The 16,465-nt window shown below is 44.7% G+C and overlaps 1 protein-coding gene across 1 annotated transcript in view; it reads left to right on the top strand.

Moving 5' to 3' along the window:
- The first annotated feature begins 725 nt into the window (after positions 1-725).
- Positions 726-16,465, top strand: part of DYRK1A (dual specificity tyrosine phosphorylation regulated kinase 1A) — a 70,550-nt gene continuing 54,810 nt past the window's right edge. Inside the window, exon 1 of the mRNA XM_069944657.1 lies at positions 726-1,209. The gene's annotated coding sequence lies outside the window, so the exon portion shown is untranslated. The remainder of the gene's footprint in view (positions 1,210-16,465) is intronic.

Here is a 16,465-nt window from a genome sequence, read left to right as displayed (position 1 = left end):
TTACTCCCCGAGGGGGGTAGTTTATCCTATGTAACACACTTACTACAATGAAAACGACTACAGAAGACTCAGAGCCAGCAAGTAATATCAGCTGTGAAAACTGCGGAATTGTGAATGCCGCTCGGGAGTGTACTATACAAACTAACGACACGCAGTAAACGAGCCCGCCTATAGATCTATAAGTGCCGTTCCCGTCCACGTTATAACGCCCCCGACCGCGCCGCGCCCAGCATCTAATAAACACAACATTTACATAACTCTGTTTATTAGCTCGCGAGCTCACGCCCCAGCCGTTTTTTCCCCTTTACTTTTTTTTTATCACCTAATCCCGCCCCCTTTGTCATGTGACCCTCCCTCTTCGTCATCGCCTTGACCACAGCAGAGGCGTCGTGTTGCTAACGTCACCACGCATCCGGGGGACTTTGCGCTGATTGACAGTCGCCATAGTAACACGCTCATGTGGCCGCCATTTTGTTGGTCTTTTTTTTTTTTTTTTTTTTTTTCCCCTTTCAAACCGGGTTCCGTTCCCGTTTGAGTACAATTAACGTTATCGTTAAAATAAACGAAATTAAACTGAATAAATGGTGATCTTATATGGATTAATAACGTGTAAAGCGTAGGCGGAGAAGATGGCGCGGGGGAGGCGGGGAGTCTCCTCACGAGAATGAGGGGCGGTGGGGGTGTTGTTGTTGTCACGGCTCCGGTGCTGCTGGTAGGTGCCGTCGGTGTGTGAGGAGGCGGGGGTGGTGGTGGTTTCCCTGCCCTCCCCATCTCTCCTCCTCCTCCCTCCTTCCCTCCTCCTCCCTTGCTCCGCAGCTTTGGAAACGCGCGCCATTTTGTGACTCCCCCTCCCCCCTCCCTTCCTTCTCCCTCCATCCTGTATACGGCCGGGACCCGAGGAACAACCGCCGCCTCCTCCCCGCAGCAGCAGCAGCAGCAGCAGCAGCAGCAGTAGTGGTGGTGGCAGCAGCAGCAGCGACGGTGGCAGTAGCGGCGGACAGTGCGGGATCTCCAGCCCCGGGATATGAGCGGCGGGGTGCGCGGTAGCAGCAGCAGCAGGCGGGCAGAGCTGGGGATGCGGAGCGGGAGGGCTGTGTGACGAGACCGGCTCAGCACCATCACCACCGCCGCCGCCTCTCAGGCCCCGGGCGCCGCCGATGTGACTGGACGAGAGCCGCGGCGTCTGGCGGGCAGCACAGGAGGACACGGGTAAGAATCCCCGCAGCTCCCCGGCTCCTCCGCTGACATTCCGGCTACACAGTACATTTGTTTAAGGTGCCGCCAAGGCAACCACCGGCCTCCTCCTGAGAGGGGAGGGGGCGCTGTTCTCAGTTTTGGGGGGCTGCCCCGGGATGGGGCTAGGTGTGGCTACGAGCCCCCCATCATCCCCGGCCGTGTCACCTACTCCTAGCCTGCTGCCCACAGGAGGCCATTGTCACCCAGCTACCTCAGACACTTCACCTTTTTCCTTTCTTATTTTTCCCTTCATTTTTTTGATTTTTTTCTTCCTTATATTCCATTTATTTACTTTTTACCCTATTTTGTCCCTATTTTTTATTTTAGTCTTTTCTATTGACCACTTATTTTTATTTATTATTTTCCTTTCTTTTCTATTTTTGTTTCATATATATATATATATATATATATATATATATATATATATATATATATATATATATATAATTTTATTTTGTTAGTTTCTTCTCTTTTTTTTTGTTTCTTAATTTCGTTTATTCATATTTTTTTTTAATGTTCTTTCTTGGTTATATATTTCCTCTTTCTCTTTTTGCCCCAAGCCTTCATTCCCTCATGTGTGCATGACGGCCGGGGTCACCTGTGCTGAAGGGACATGTATGACATGGGTTTGTTTATGTCATCCATGACGGCCGGGGTCACCTGTGCTGGAGGGACATGTATGACATGGGTTTGTTTATGTCATCCATGACGGCCGGGGTCACGTGCTGGAGGGACATGTATGACATGGGTTTGTTTATGTCATCCATGACGGCCGGGGTCACGTGCTGGAGGGACATGTATGACTCGGGTTTGTTTATGTCATCCATGACGGCCGGGGTCACCTGTGCTGGAGGGACATGTATGACTCGGGTTTGTTTGTCATCCAAGACGGCCGCGGTCACGTGTGCTGAAGGGACATGTATGACATGGTTTTTTTTTGTCATCCATGACGGCCGGGGTCACATGTGCTGGAGGGACATGTATGACATGGGTTTGTTTGTCATCCATGATGGCCGGGGTCACATGTGCTGGAGGGACATGTATGACATGGGTTTATGTCATCCATGTGGCCAGGGAAACGTGCTTTGCTTCATGTGTGCAGATCTTCATCTGTTGCTATGCTGGGAGTTGTAGTTGTACTGAGCTGATGAGAACATATGTAAAGGTCCCGGAAGTAACTCTGGGAGTTGTAGTAGCAGCGTGGATTGTAGCTGATGCTTCTGGAGTACATGAGCAGATAGGCTGTTGGTGTTGGGGGTCCCACGTGGGTGGTGGTAGTGTACAGTATGTTATGGGCTCCAGGCTGTGGATCGTACGTGAGCTAGGGGTCCTACATGTGGTGGGCTTACGACAGTTTATGTACAGTACTGTGTTGGGGGTCCCATGTCTTCTGCTATATGTATACAGTATGGGATGGCAACTATGATGGTGGGCCCACGTGTGCTGTCATCTGTATACAGTGTGGGACGGGCTCTATGACGGAGGTCTTATGTCTGCTGTCATCTATATACAGTATGGGACGGGCACTGTAGCCGGGGTCCCACATGTGCTGGCATCTATATCTATCTATCTATCTATCTATCTATCTATCTATCTATCACACTATGGGCTAAGTGATATAGTGGGGGTACCACGTGTGTGTGTGTGTGTATCTATCACACACACTATGGGGTGGGTCATATGCTGGGGGTCCCACGTGTGCTGTAGTATACTATGGTTATTGGTAGTGATTACCAGCCTATGGGTCACTCATCAGGATACTCATGAGTTGACAGCAGCGGATAAGAGTTGCAGTTGTGCAGTGTCTGGAGAGCCACAGCTTAGTGGGATCTGTGCCGGTGGTCTCACGTGAGCTGTGTATACTATCCATATACAGTATAGTAATGTTTGCTTACCTGTGGGTTGTTGAAATCCTACAGCTCCGGTCATAGCAGACAGCCTTTAGCTTTAAGGATATGCAGCAGTCGGAGGACCACAGATTAGAAAACACCATCCTATAGCTTTCTATGACTTCTAGCTATGTCTCTGGAAGGCTGTCAGGGCAGGATAGGAGATGGAGTTCTGCATTGGCTACAGAGTGATGAGTAACACTGAGCTGTATGGTGCGGGGTCTGTGCTGTGGGGGTCCTATGTGGTCTGGGCGAGTGTAATATACCTATATCCAATTTGGAGTGGGCACATGCCGAGGATCTCATGTGAGATGTGGTAGTGTCTGCTATCTATATACACTATGGCAATATGTGGGCCATTGCAAAACTACAATTCCCATCATGCCCTGGTAGCCTTAGAATATCTGGACATGAGTTGTAGTTTTGCTACAACTGTAAAGCCACAGGTATGGGAATAGTGCTGTACCGCAGGTGGTAATGTATTGTGTATATATACGGCATGGAGTGGGCACGTGCTGGGGTTCCACGTGGGCTGCGGTAGTATATGATATCTACTTAGAGTATGCAGTGGGCACTGGGCTGCGGTAGTGTATTGTACCTATATACAGTATGGTAATGTTTGCCAACCTGTTTGCAGTTGTGAAACTACAACTCCCATCAAGCTAGGAGTTGTGGATTTGCACTTATCTATAGCATCTTGTGATCTTCTGGCTATCGGGGTATGATAGGAGTTGTAGTTTTGCAATAGCTGGAGAACTAGGTCCAGGAACACTGGTGTAAGTAGCTGGCACTGTGCTGGGGGGGTGTCACACGTGTGCTGTTGTGGTGTATTATATTGGTTAACAGTGGGCTTGTGTGGGGGTTAAGCTGTGGTGCTGTTATGTTTATATACAGTATGGAGTGATCATCAGGCTGGGGGTCTCACATGAGCTGTGGTGTCCTATTACTTATATACTGGTGTCAGATTCATGCTGGGGCCTCGCATCAGCTGCTTGTGTATTATAGTTATATACTATATGGCACTAGCCGTCATCCTCTGGCCTGTTGCTAAACTACAGATCCCATCATGATGCAGCTGTTGGAGAGCCACAGGCTGGGGGGGGGGGGGCTCTCACGTGTTTATATACTATATGGAGTCAGCATGTGTTGTGGGGTCTTGTGTAAACTTTGGTAGTGTGTGTACCTGTAGCATGATAACGTTGTATTGCATTAATATACTGTATGGCAGAATTACAGCTCACATCTTGCACATTATGGAAATTGTAGCGGTGTGTCAGCTGGAGAGTCATAGGATCAGAAAGTCTACTGTATGGAGTGGGCTCTTTGCTGGGGGTCTACAACTCCCATTATGTCCTGACAACTGAAGAATCACAGGTCGGGGAATGGGTAGTGTGCTGGGGTCCTACATGAGCTGTGCCAGTATACTGTATCTGTCCCATCATAAAGAGACAGCTGGAGAAATCACTGCTTGGAAAACACTGATTTACAGTAGTAGCTGTTGACCATTGCTCTTCAGGAGGCTGTCAGGCCATGCTGTGAGTTTTAGTTCATCAAAAGCTAGATAGACAGAAGTTGGGGGAATGCTGTAGTATCTATATACAGTATGGAGGGGGTCCTACATATGCTGTAGTGTATAGTATCTATATACAGAATGGAGGGAGCACTGGGGTCCCACATGAGCTGTAGTGTATGAATATACACTATGGAGAGGGCACTTGGGGTCCTGCATGAGCTGTAGTGTATTGTATCTATATACAGAATGGAGGGGGCACTGGGGGTCCTGCATGAGCTGTATCGCAATTATATGCCGTATGGAGGGGGCACTGGGGGTCCTGCATGAGCTGTATCGCAATTATATGCCGTATGGAGGGGGCACTGGGGGTCCTGCATGAGCTGTATTGCAATTATATACCATATGGTGGGGGCTCTGGGGGTCCTGCATGAGCTGTAGTGTATTGTAGTTATATACAGAATGGAGGGAACACTGGGGGTCCCACATGTGCTGTATTGCAATTCTACTGTATGGAGGGGGCACTGGGGGTCCAACATGAGCTGTTGTGTATTTTATCTATGTATAGTTTGGTCATTCATGGGTCCCTGTGGTTATACCTTACCAGTAATAAAGTTATGGCCCATCCTAAGAGGACACCATCACTTTATAAAATGGGACAAACTCCTTTTTTCCTGACATTGTTGTAGACCTAGTCAGGTCACCTACATACTTATGTCATGGTTTGTTACTCTGTAGCTGTCAGGACAGAAGCTGACATTTCTTTCCCACATCCCATGTACTAATCTGATCTATTACACTGTATCGAACCCTCAGCTGTCAGCAGGACTAGATCAGGGCACTGTTCTCATTCTATGACAGCAGGTAGTGAGCTTGAAAATGATAGGGAATCAAAACATAAAGCACTAAAACTCTGTATCTAAATAAACCTGGGGAAATCTATATAGCAAAGTATGTCTCAGCCTTGTGATTACGGAGAAGAGGATCGTATGGTCCATACTAAATAGTCTACAGAGGAGGCTTTACAAAGCTTTATCCAGTTTTTGTAAGAAGGGTCAGAGTGTAAAAAATGTCTAAGTACTTCAATAATTTGGCTGGATATGGTACAAGACTATACAGGGTTTATATACTCATGTCCCACTGTCTGGACTGGGCCTAAGGGTGGTATTACACGGAACGATTATCGTTCGAAAAATCGTTAAATCGTTCGGATTTGAACGATAATCATTTCGTGTAATAGCAGGCAACGATTAAACGACCAACGAGAAATCGTTGATCGTTTAATAGGATCCGGACCTATTTTTATCGTTTGATCGTTCGCTCATCGTTCGCACATTGTTCGGTGTAATAAGAATTCACAGCTGAAACGTACGCAATAGCGACGACTAAACGACCGCAAGAACGATCATAAATAACGATCATCGTTTCGTGTACTTGGGCGAACGATTTCGGGTCGTTTGCCTTAGCGGTCGTTTAGATCGTTGATCGTTAGTCGTCGGAAAATAGCTTGGTGTAATAGTACCCTAAGTCTTCTAATGCCCACTGTTGCTTATATTGCTTCTACCTGTTTGGATTGGGGCTGTGAGTGAGTGAGTATAGGACTCACTTTGTTCCTGTAAAGTTCTGCAATGGTTCCTAAGATCTTCAGTGTGGGCCATGATGTGGAACTTCCTATCTCCAGTGTGCAGGTGTCTAAATAATCTTTGTCATATATATTACTCATAGAAATTGGTATCTGGGACTCGGCTGGGGTGGTACAAAACCCAGGAGTCACCACCTAAGTTTTTCTTTAAGTTTTTTAGTAGCGGCTTTGAAAGTTTTTTTTTTACTTAGAAACTACAGGAATAAAATGAATCTAAAGGCCCTATTCCACTGAACGATTATTGTCTGTATTCGGACAATATCGGCCGCTACGGACGATAATCGTCCCGTGGAATAGAGTGCAACGATCAGCCGACATCGTTCATGTCGGCTGATCGTTGCAGTCGCTTGTTTTTCAACATGTTGAAAAACAAGCGACTGATATAGCAACGATCTGCTGCCGTCGCTCCGTTGAATAGGAGCGTCGGCAGCAGATGCTGCTATATCCTATGGGCTGCCCGGACGATCAGCGATCACCCGGGCAGCCCCCCCGCAGCTCCCCGCCGCCCCTCCCGCACTCACCCGCTCGCTGCAGCCGCGCCGAATAGCGGCGGCAGCGAGCGGGGAACGAGGAGCAAACGAGCGCTGAGAGCGCTCATTTGCTCCTCTAGACGACCCGTGTAATAGGCCCTTCACTCCTGGAGAGGACAGATTACTGTTTTGCAAGGCATTGCCAACCTTTTGTAGTGTGTAGGCCATTGCCCAATAAGATGTGTGTAAACTGCTGGGTAAGATGGCGGGACCCTGGTACCTGTTGCAAAACAGTGGGCAGCAACCTGCAAAGATCTGTCCATCCTTGATCTTTGTGTCTGTCCATTTTCTGCAAAGATGGACAGACTTTTGGAGAGGGTAGGCACACCCAACCACTGCAATAGTTAGTATCACATTTCAGCTCTCTATAAGGCCCTTCAGCTGTTGCAAAACAAAAATTTCCATCATACCTGGACAGTCAAAGATTTAGCTTTATGATGGGAGTTGTAGTTTTGCAACAGCTGGAGGGCCGCAAGTTGAACACCCCTGAAATATATAGCGCTTGGAGCTTTTGGCATGTGTGGCACTCTTGGTATATTAGCACATCCATATGGTCTCCTTCATCTGATGGATACCAAAGATGTGTTCTTTAAGCATCTCTTATCTGATATGTATATAATATATATATTTATATTTATTTATGTAACATACTACTGTTTCATATAGTAATCAAATACAGTAATACTGCGCAGCACCATGGGATTGATACATGCTTATACAATGGCATATATGATACTCATCTCTCTAATGGTGAAAAGACCCAGATACGTGTATAATATGGGGGGTTTGCATGGTGTCCTCTGAGATGTGGGAGCCTGGTATATCTGCTCTTTAGTTGTTGTAAAGTTATGACTCCTGACGTCCTGGGAGTTGTAGTTGCACAAGACAATACTTAAGTTTGATGCATCCGCTACAGCAGTACACTGTGTAAATTCTCACCCAGGTCTCCGTTAAAAACTCTCTGGAGTTGTGTTTACACTAGGACAGGACAAACTGGGGAGTCAGTATGCAGATGTTCTAAGATTTTGGCGCCTAACTTGATGTCTACAAAAGTCATAGTGAACCTTCAGTTTTCATGTTTTTTGTTTTAGTTTTATATTTATTTTTAGAAGTAACTTTGCAGCAGGTCTGCAGGCCTATGCATCTCCATGGTAACAGACTCCAAACAAAGCCCTCTGTAAGCTAATCCTGCAGCCCTACTACCTTCCATCTGCTTCCAGCTTGATGCTAATGTCCATTTCAGTAGGTTACCAAGAAGTAGGCCACTGATAGAAGAAAACTGACTGCAGGAATAGAATACACAGGGTTTGTTGTCTGTTACCATGGTGACGCCTAGGCCTGCATCGGAGTTGTAGAAGTAAAAAGGATGGAAAATATTAAATGGAGACTACCTGCAACTTTATTTTTTTTTTTTCATTTTTAGTTTTATAGAGACAAAAATTGAGGGATAAAGCCCTTAATTCAAAATATAGTAATGACACAAAACCCAACTTGTGGCAAAATGTTTTTTCTTTGTATTATTTAGCCAAAATTGCATTCAAAATCCAACCTTATGCATCAATGTGTAACACCCATGAGTACCGTTGTTCACGTGGACTTCATGTCATTTTGTCTGCATGGATGCTCTAAGGCCCAAACATCCGAGCAGAGTTCTCCGTCCAGAGGAGTGTAAGGACTGGTGTGTTTCAGGGGTATGTCCCACCTTTCTCAAGCATGACCCTTTTGGCTAATTGCGTTTTGTCTCTTAACTATATTTTGGGGACTTGGAATAGTGAGGTGCAGCGACCCTGTAACACACACATACACCCTGAGATCATTGAGTGGTGTATTTTCTATGTGAATCGACTATTCTATCAAGCATATGCAGTGCATAATACGAGTGCACCTGCACTATCGCTATGATTCAGCGATGATCTGGATCATGACAGGATTGGTAATTTATTCTATTTTTTTGTAACTTTGTAGTTTATTATAATGAATCTGCCCCTGCAGTAATGTAATCTCTGTATACATGTATCCACATCCGGGACAAGTAGCAAATACACAGCTGCAGTATAAAGCATCTGGTTAGAAGGAAGTGGATATCTGATCCCTCTTGCTTCCCTTAGGCTAGGGGAGCTTGGCTGTCCAGGCATGATGGGAATTGTAGTTTTGCAACAGCTGAAGGATCGTGAGTTTGGGCAATGCAGCAAAGCGTCCGTCACTTGTCCCGTCTGTGTATCTGTGGAGCAGGAATGGTCCATAAGTTCTATACCTGTCGTATAGAAGCCCAGATCTGGATATAGTTACTTTGGACTTTCACTGTGTAGAGTGGAGTGCATACATATAAACCTGGTCCTTGCTTAAAAGGGTCTTGAAATATTCTTATTATTAACTAGAAGGAAATCCTGTTTTACTGCATTACTTATATATTCAGTAAAAATCCATTTCTCGTTGCTCCGCCAACCCTGCATATAAGAAACTATCCCATCCACTGCAGGGTGCTTGGCTCAGATCTTTCCTGTGTCAGCCCATAGTCTCAGACTAAGTGGCCACTAGGGGTCTGCCATATCTGCTTCTGTCTTCATGGATGGAGCCTTCCTCATCCTGTTAGGAAACTGGGACAGGAAGTGACATCATTTGACTGACAGATGTACCTGGTTGTGGATCATTTTTGGCTAAATGGACCTTACTGCTGCAATCCTGTTACTTCTTGTTTTGCAAATGATACAAAAGTCACTTGTTTTATCACTTACCTTATGCTTTATTCGTTTCAGTGTGTAGGTTACCTCATAAAAAAAAGACATGCATGCTCAGCACAGCTGGGCGTGCATGTGTATAGTGAAGTCAGGAGGTATATGGTCACATTAATGTTTAATTTGAAGGTGTTTCAAAGCAGAAGGTGGCTATAAAGAGTGTCTCTTGCTCTGGAGGACAAATCCCGTTCTTTGTGACATAGACCGACAACTGATATGACCGGGCAGTGTGTTGTAGCCAATCTGTATGACAGGCAGTCATTATTAGGTTGTTGGGGGCCAACTGACGGCATGCCCACTCACCAGCTATATGTAAACACCACAGGGGCGAACTCTGTGACTTCATTGCAATCAGTGGTCCATGTTGCACGAAGCTGTACTTTTAAAAGTGATAGTTCCTAGTAGGGCTGCTTTGTCTCATTTTACAATGCTCATAGCTGTGATATAATGGCCAGACTAGTCTCAGAACCTTCTTGTTACACCGCCTGAGCTGGCCATCTCTGTAAACAATTGTGGCCATGCCATATTATCATCTTTTATAAGTTGTGCACATTGTACCTGCTGCTTGTAAATATAGCCCCAAGGGGTAAATATCTTTTGTATTAGTGAAAACTTTCTTTGCAGCATTCACTTACCACTTTGTTAAAGCTTAGCATGCACATTAAGGTGTTATCCAGCGCTACAAAAACGTGGCCACTTTCTTCCCAAGACAGCACCATTTCTTTGTCAGTTCAGCTGTTGTTTTCAATTAAGTTCCATTCACTTCAATGGAACTGAGTTACAAAACCTGCACCCAAACTGAAGACAAGAGTGGGGCTGTCTTTGGAAGAAACTGGCCATGTTTTTGTAGCACTGGATAACCCCTTTAGATGTTGGCTGGACCTGCTGATCCCACTGTATAGAGCTCTAGTGAGGCCACATCTGGAATACTGTGTCCAGTTCTGGAGGCCTCACCTACAAAGGGATGTTAATAGAATAGAATGGGTGAAAATTTTTATTAAAGTATTGTACTGCCCCCCAAAAGTTATACAGATTACCAATATACACTTATTACAGGAAATGCTTATAAAGTGCTTTTTTCCCTGCACTTACTACTGCATCAAGGCTTCACTTCCTGGATAACAGTGATGTCACTTTCTGGATAACATGGTGATGTCACTTTCTGGATAACATGGTGATGTCACTTTCTGGATAACATGGTGATGTCACTTTCTGGATAACATGGTGATGTCACAACCCGACTCCCAGAGCTGTGCGGGCTGTGGCTGCTGGAGAGGATGATGGCAGGGGGACACTGAGGGACACAGGGCACTGGAGGGGCACTGAGCATCATCCTCTCCAGTAGCCACAGCCGCACAGCTCTGGGAGTCGGGTCGTGACATCACCATGTTATCCAGGAAGTGAAGCCTTGATACAGTAGTAGTTCAGGGAGAAAAGCACTTTATAAGCATTTCCCGTAAAAAGTGTATATTGGTGATTTGTATAAGTTTTGGGGGCCAATACAATATTAAGTAAAAATTTTCGCCGGACTTCTTCTTAAAGGATTTGATAGTCTGGAAGAAAGAATGGAAAAAACTCAACTCCAGAACAAGAGGACACAGTGAGAGGTTACTGGGGGGAAAGATAAGAAGTAACATGAGAAAATATTATTTTACTGAAAGAGTAGTAGGTTCTTGGAACAAACTTCCAGCAGATGTGGTAGGTAAATCTACAATAACAGAATGTACACCTGACTATGATAAACATATATCTATATTTCTAAGATAATAAGAAGGGACATACTAAAAGGGCAGACTAGATGGACCCAGTGGTCTTTTTCTGCCGACAATCTTCTATGTTTCTATGCTGATATATGCGGTACTGGCCAATAACCTGTTGTGTATTGTAGTGTCCTGAGGTGGGAAAGGATTGCAGTATGCCTAATCCTTTGTTTCTGTACATAGGTAAACTGCCGTCAGATGGGCCCATGCATGCACAGCTGTACCCAGCATGCATGTGTATGTAGGGATCTCGAGGAGGAATAGCTGTCAGCTAAAGCAGTGCTTATCTGAGGTGTATGATGATCAGATTTGTTAAAGGCTTCTCTAACTATTTAAATTGTGCTTGCAGAAATCTATGCACGTGCTGCACAAACATCTGTGTACGGAATTAACACATATTATACCCTTACATGTGCATTGCAGATGGTTAGGGTAGGAGTGACAAGAAGCTGATCATCTGTCTATGGCCTATCTTGCTTACAGCACCTGTAAAGTATATGTTTGTCTGTTGGGAGTTGTAGTTGGTATAGCTGTCATCTAACCAGGAACATTTGAATTGATGTGGAACTAAGGGATTGACATAGATCAGGAATGAGGAACCTTTGACCGCTGTCCAATCGTGATGGGAATTGTAGTTTTGCAACAGATGGAGGCCTGAAGGTTCCCCATCCCAGTCATAGATGGACAATAAGCTTTTTCTAGGTGTAAACAGGGAATTTTACCTTATGTTGCCACCACGCACTGATCAGTCTCTCCACACTCTCTCAGGATTGGCCCCCATGGGCGGCCCCCTCAGTGATCAATGTCTTGTTGTAAAACATCAGTTTGTATATGAAGTTATTTTTCTCGCCATTTGGCAGCACCATTACTACTAGTGAACTTTGCTCTGCAAACCGTCCGTCTATTACAAAGAGGTAACTGGGGGAGGGGAGCAAAGGTACCGTCTTTATATATGTGATTTATCTTTGCCGTCTCATATTTCATGCCTCCATCGGCTAGAATGGATCCCTGGGAAGTTATTACTTGTGTATACTCGCTAGTACACCAGTGCTTGCTTGTTGCTTACTGTTTATATTAAAGGGAACCTGTCACCCCCGGTGACAGGGTGACAGGCTCCCAACCCCCCGTTAGAACCCCCTATACTCACCTCATCGCGCCGGGTCCCGCTTCTGAAGATGGTCGGGTCACGGAGATCTCAGCCGCTGCAGCCCGGCGTGCGCTGAGAGATGAGTCCAACGCTCATAGAGAATGACGGGAGAGTCCAGTGCTCCGTCATTCTCTATGAGTGTTGGACTCATCTCTCAGTGTGCGCGCCGGGCTGCAGCGGCTGAGATCTCCGGGACCTGACCACCTCCAGAAGCGGGACCCGGCGCGATGAGGTGAGTATAGGGGGTTCTAACGGGGGGTTGGGAGCCTGTCACCCCGGCACCGGGGGTGACAGGTTCCCTTTAAGGTTGAGGAACCCACAGCCCTGCAACTGTTGCAAAACTGCAATTCCCTTTTAGCTTTGGTTGTCCAGGCATGGTGGAAGCTGTAGTGTTGAAACAGCCTGTGGCTTTCCCATCCATGGCTTGTATCACTAGGAATTTCCAGAAATCACCTGAATTCTGTAGAGCATTCTTGCAGTAAGGTCTCATTCACACATTCAGTAATTTTTCTGTACCGCAAAACCTACCGCTATTTTTACTCCGTGGTCTGTATAAATTAATCCGTAATTGCATCCGTTTCCGTATCAGTTTCCGTAAAATGTGAACAGTATGTGGCCAGGGGTCCTGGGTTCAAACCCCATGAAAGGTAACATGTTTAGAGAGTTTGTATGTTCTCTGTGTTTGCGTGGGTTTCCTCCGGGTACTCTGCTTTCCTCCCACACCCAAAACCTAAAGATAGGTGAATTTAGATTTTATATATACAGTGGTGCCTTGGATTACGAGCATAACTCGTTCCAGGGCCATGCTTGTAATCCAAATCCGCTCTTAAACCAAAGCACATGTTCCCATAAGAAATCATAGAAATGCAGACAATTGGTTCCACACCCCAAAATTAATGATTCATTATTCTGAATAACATGTAAAACAGGTGAAACAAACATTCAGAAATAGCAGAATCTGTGATATTATAGGTTACTGTACAGTAATGGAGAGGATGGTAAACACGAGCTGACAGAGAATGCAGGGAGCATGAAGGAATGAGCAGTACAGATGGGGGCACATACATGCAGCACTCTGTCCGGGGAGAGAGGGGTTACAGCTATGGAGAGATTACCTCCACAGTCCTGTCCCCTGATGCAAGCCCCAGCCTGAAGTGGATCTGCTATGATTTGTCAGGTTAGGAAAACTTCCTGGGTCAGAGTACAGTGCTGTAGACCCCGCTATGCAGGCCATGCTCCTCTTCCACTCGCGCTCCCACCTAGTAAAGGGAGCTCTTAAACCAAGTCACAATTTTGAAAAACTGTGAGCTCTTAAACCAAAACGCTCTTAAACCAAGTTACTCTTAAACAAAGGTACCACTGTATTATGTATTACTAAACAGTGTATACATAAGCAGTACGGCGCTAGTACGGCAGTGGGTAGTGTGCTGCTATGGATGTAAAGCAGAGAAGGGTCCCATCCCCTTCGTACAAAATGAATTTCCAAAAACTATTTGTGCATCCAGCACTTCTACATAAATACTTCTAAATAAAATACTTCTGGAATGAAAGGCTAGGTAAACTTACTACTTGTAGTAAGCTCACCTAGCCTTTTTATTCTAGAAGTATTTATTTTAGAAGTGCTGGATGCACAAATAGTTTTTGAATTTAGATTGTGAGCCCTTATGGGGACAGGGGATAACAATTGTCAAAACTATGTAAAGTGCTGCAGAATCTGTGCGCGCTATACAAATAAAAGCATTATTAATAAATAAACAGTACTAATTTGCATAGATTTGATCAGTGGTTTTTATGTGGATATGCTGTCCGTAAAAAATACGCATCCCATAGACTTCTATTGGTAATTCGTACTGCAATTGCAATCCGCACTAGGACACGTCCTTTTTTTTTTTTTTTTTTTTTTTTTTTTTTTTTACAGAATAAATTACAGATAAAAATTTTAACTGAATATGTGAATAGCCTAATATAAATCAATGTGCACTAAGTTGAGCCGTGATTACGGATCCGCAATTACTAACAACTTTACTGAATACGTAAATAAGGCCTTATTGTTTGATTTTTCCCTGCAGCGACACCACAGGAGAAATTAAGTATTAGACATATCTATACAGGTCAGGATCTCCAAAGTTAAAGAGAGGCTCTCTCCACTATGACCATGATGATCATGAACTGATCACTCTGTTGTAATAACTCTTAATTCCTTGATGTGAAGTAGCCCTACGATGGCATATATTTCCTGTGACTGGGGTTGGGGAGAGCAGAATCATCCACATGGCTGTAGTGTTGGTAAACAGTGACCCCGGCTCACTCCAGTCCAGCATTATGACTACATTGTAAAAGCCTTACACCCCTGCTATAGATCACCCGTGTCAGCAGATGTGGTCTGTGTTGTAACAAGCTCTGTGCTCGCTGCTTCATAGATGTATAAAAGCTTCATTGTGTGCTTGGCTGTAGTTTTATTGGGCATCTTCTCTTTAACTTTGTTTTGATGGCTAAAAATATATTATCGCAGTTATTTTAGTGTAAGCTGCCATATTGGGAGAAAGCCTCTCCTTGTATACAGCAAAGCCTAAGGCTGTCCAGGCATGATGGGAATTGTAGTTTTGTAACAGCTGGAGGGCTGAAGGTTCCTAAGGGCCGTAACCTGACTTTCTAATTCTTTCAGTTTGTTGATATCATTATAGCATGTATCCTTGCTTTCATAAATACAGACTTTATTCGTGAGAAAGCCTCTGTTTTTCTCCAGGAACTGTACCTTGTCTGTCTTTCATGTGTTTCTGAAGAAATCTGTTTCATGAATAGCAGTATTGACAAACTGGTGTGTGTACTCTGCTTGTACATTCATCTCCGAAGCCGCATTTACCAAGAAGCAGAATGGTGCAAATGATAGGGCCTGTACAGATGTGTAAGGTCATATTTGGCCTGTCTGCAGTTTAGCTTCTTTGCAAAAAAAAAAAAAGTCATCACTTTTATTGGGGTGGTCCTCAGTGGCTTCTGCCTGTCCCATCTGCCTTGAATGATAGATTTTTCCCTATGTCTAAGCAGGGAGGGATCTGTCAATCGGTGAAGTCACCAGAGACTGCCCCTGTGACTTGTGGTTTGGTCAGCATGAAAGTGATGACAGGTTCCCTTTAAATGACTTAGGCTACAATGCACTACATTAATGGTACTAAGTTGTATAGAGTGTAGGGATAGGGAACATGCGGCCCTCCAGCTGTTGCTAAACTACAATTCACATCATGCTTTTGCTTTGGCTGTCCAGGCAGAGAGTTGTAGTTTATCAACAGCTGAAGGGTCACAGTTTCCCTATCGCTCATCTTTACAAAGCCAATTCTAATGGTTGATCGGCAGGTGTGCTCAGGTTTGGCCCCCACCAATCTGATATTGGTGGCTTATCCCAAGGATCTTGGAAAGCCCTTTTTATATTGAATTGGCGGATTTCCCAATGTATTGTGAAAACCCTCTACAAAATTCCTTCTTTTTCATAGAAGATGCAAATTGGAAAATTTATGGATTGTCTTTGATCTGGGTATATTTCTAGGCTGAAATATAAAGGAGGATGCTGCCATGCTGGATAGATGGAGGAATAACCCAGTAGTCTTGTACTTCTAGATCAGTGGTGTCAAGCTTGTGGTTATCTAGCTGTTTCAAAACTACAATACAAAGCTTTGGCTGTTCAGCCATGATGGCAATTGTAGTTTTGCAACTGGTAAGAGAACCACAAGCTTGACTCCACTGTAATATATCATGGAGAAAATATTTGGCCCTAGAATATCACCAGTGACTATGGTCTAGGGCAGTGATTTTCAACCTTTTTTGAGCCGCGGCACACTTTTTATACTTAAAAAATCCTGGGGCACACCACCAACCAAAATGGCACAAAATGACACTAAAACAGTACATATTATACATAGAGTTAATAATATAGATTCTAAATGTATTTATACTCACTTAGTGTGAAACCTGGGCCTGTTTTCTTCTACCCCCATGCTTCTCTCCACCATACTTCTCCCCCC

The sequence above is a fragment of the Dendropsophus ebraccatus genome, chromosome 11 (assembly GCF_027789765.1).
Source record: "Dendropsophus ebraccatus isolate aDenEbr1 chromosome 11, aDenEbr1.pat, whole genome shotgun sequence".
In the NCBI taxonomy this organism is placed as follows: Eukaryota; Metazoa; Chordata; class Amphibia; order Anura; family Hylidae; genus Dendropsophus; species Dendropsophus ebraccatus.
Note: the sequence above shows the minus strand (reverse complement) of the source record. Positions and strands in the feature narration are given on the sequence as shown.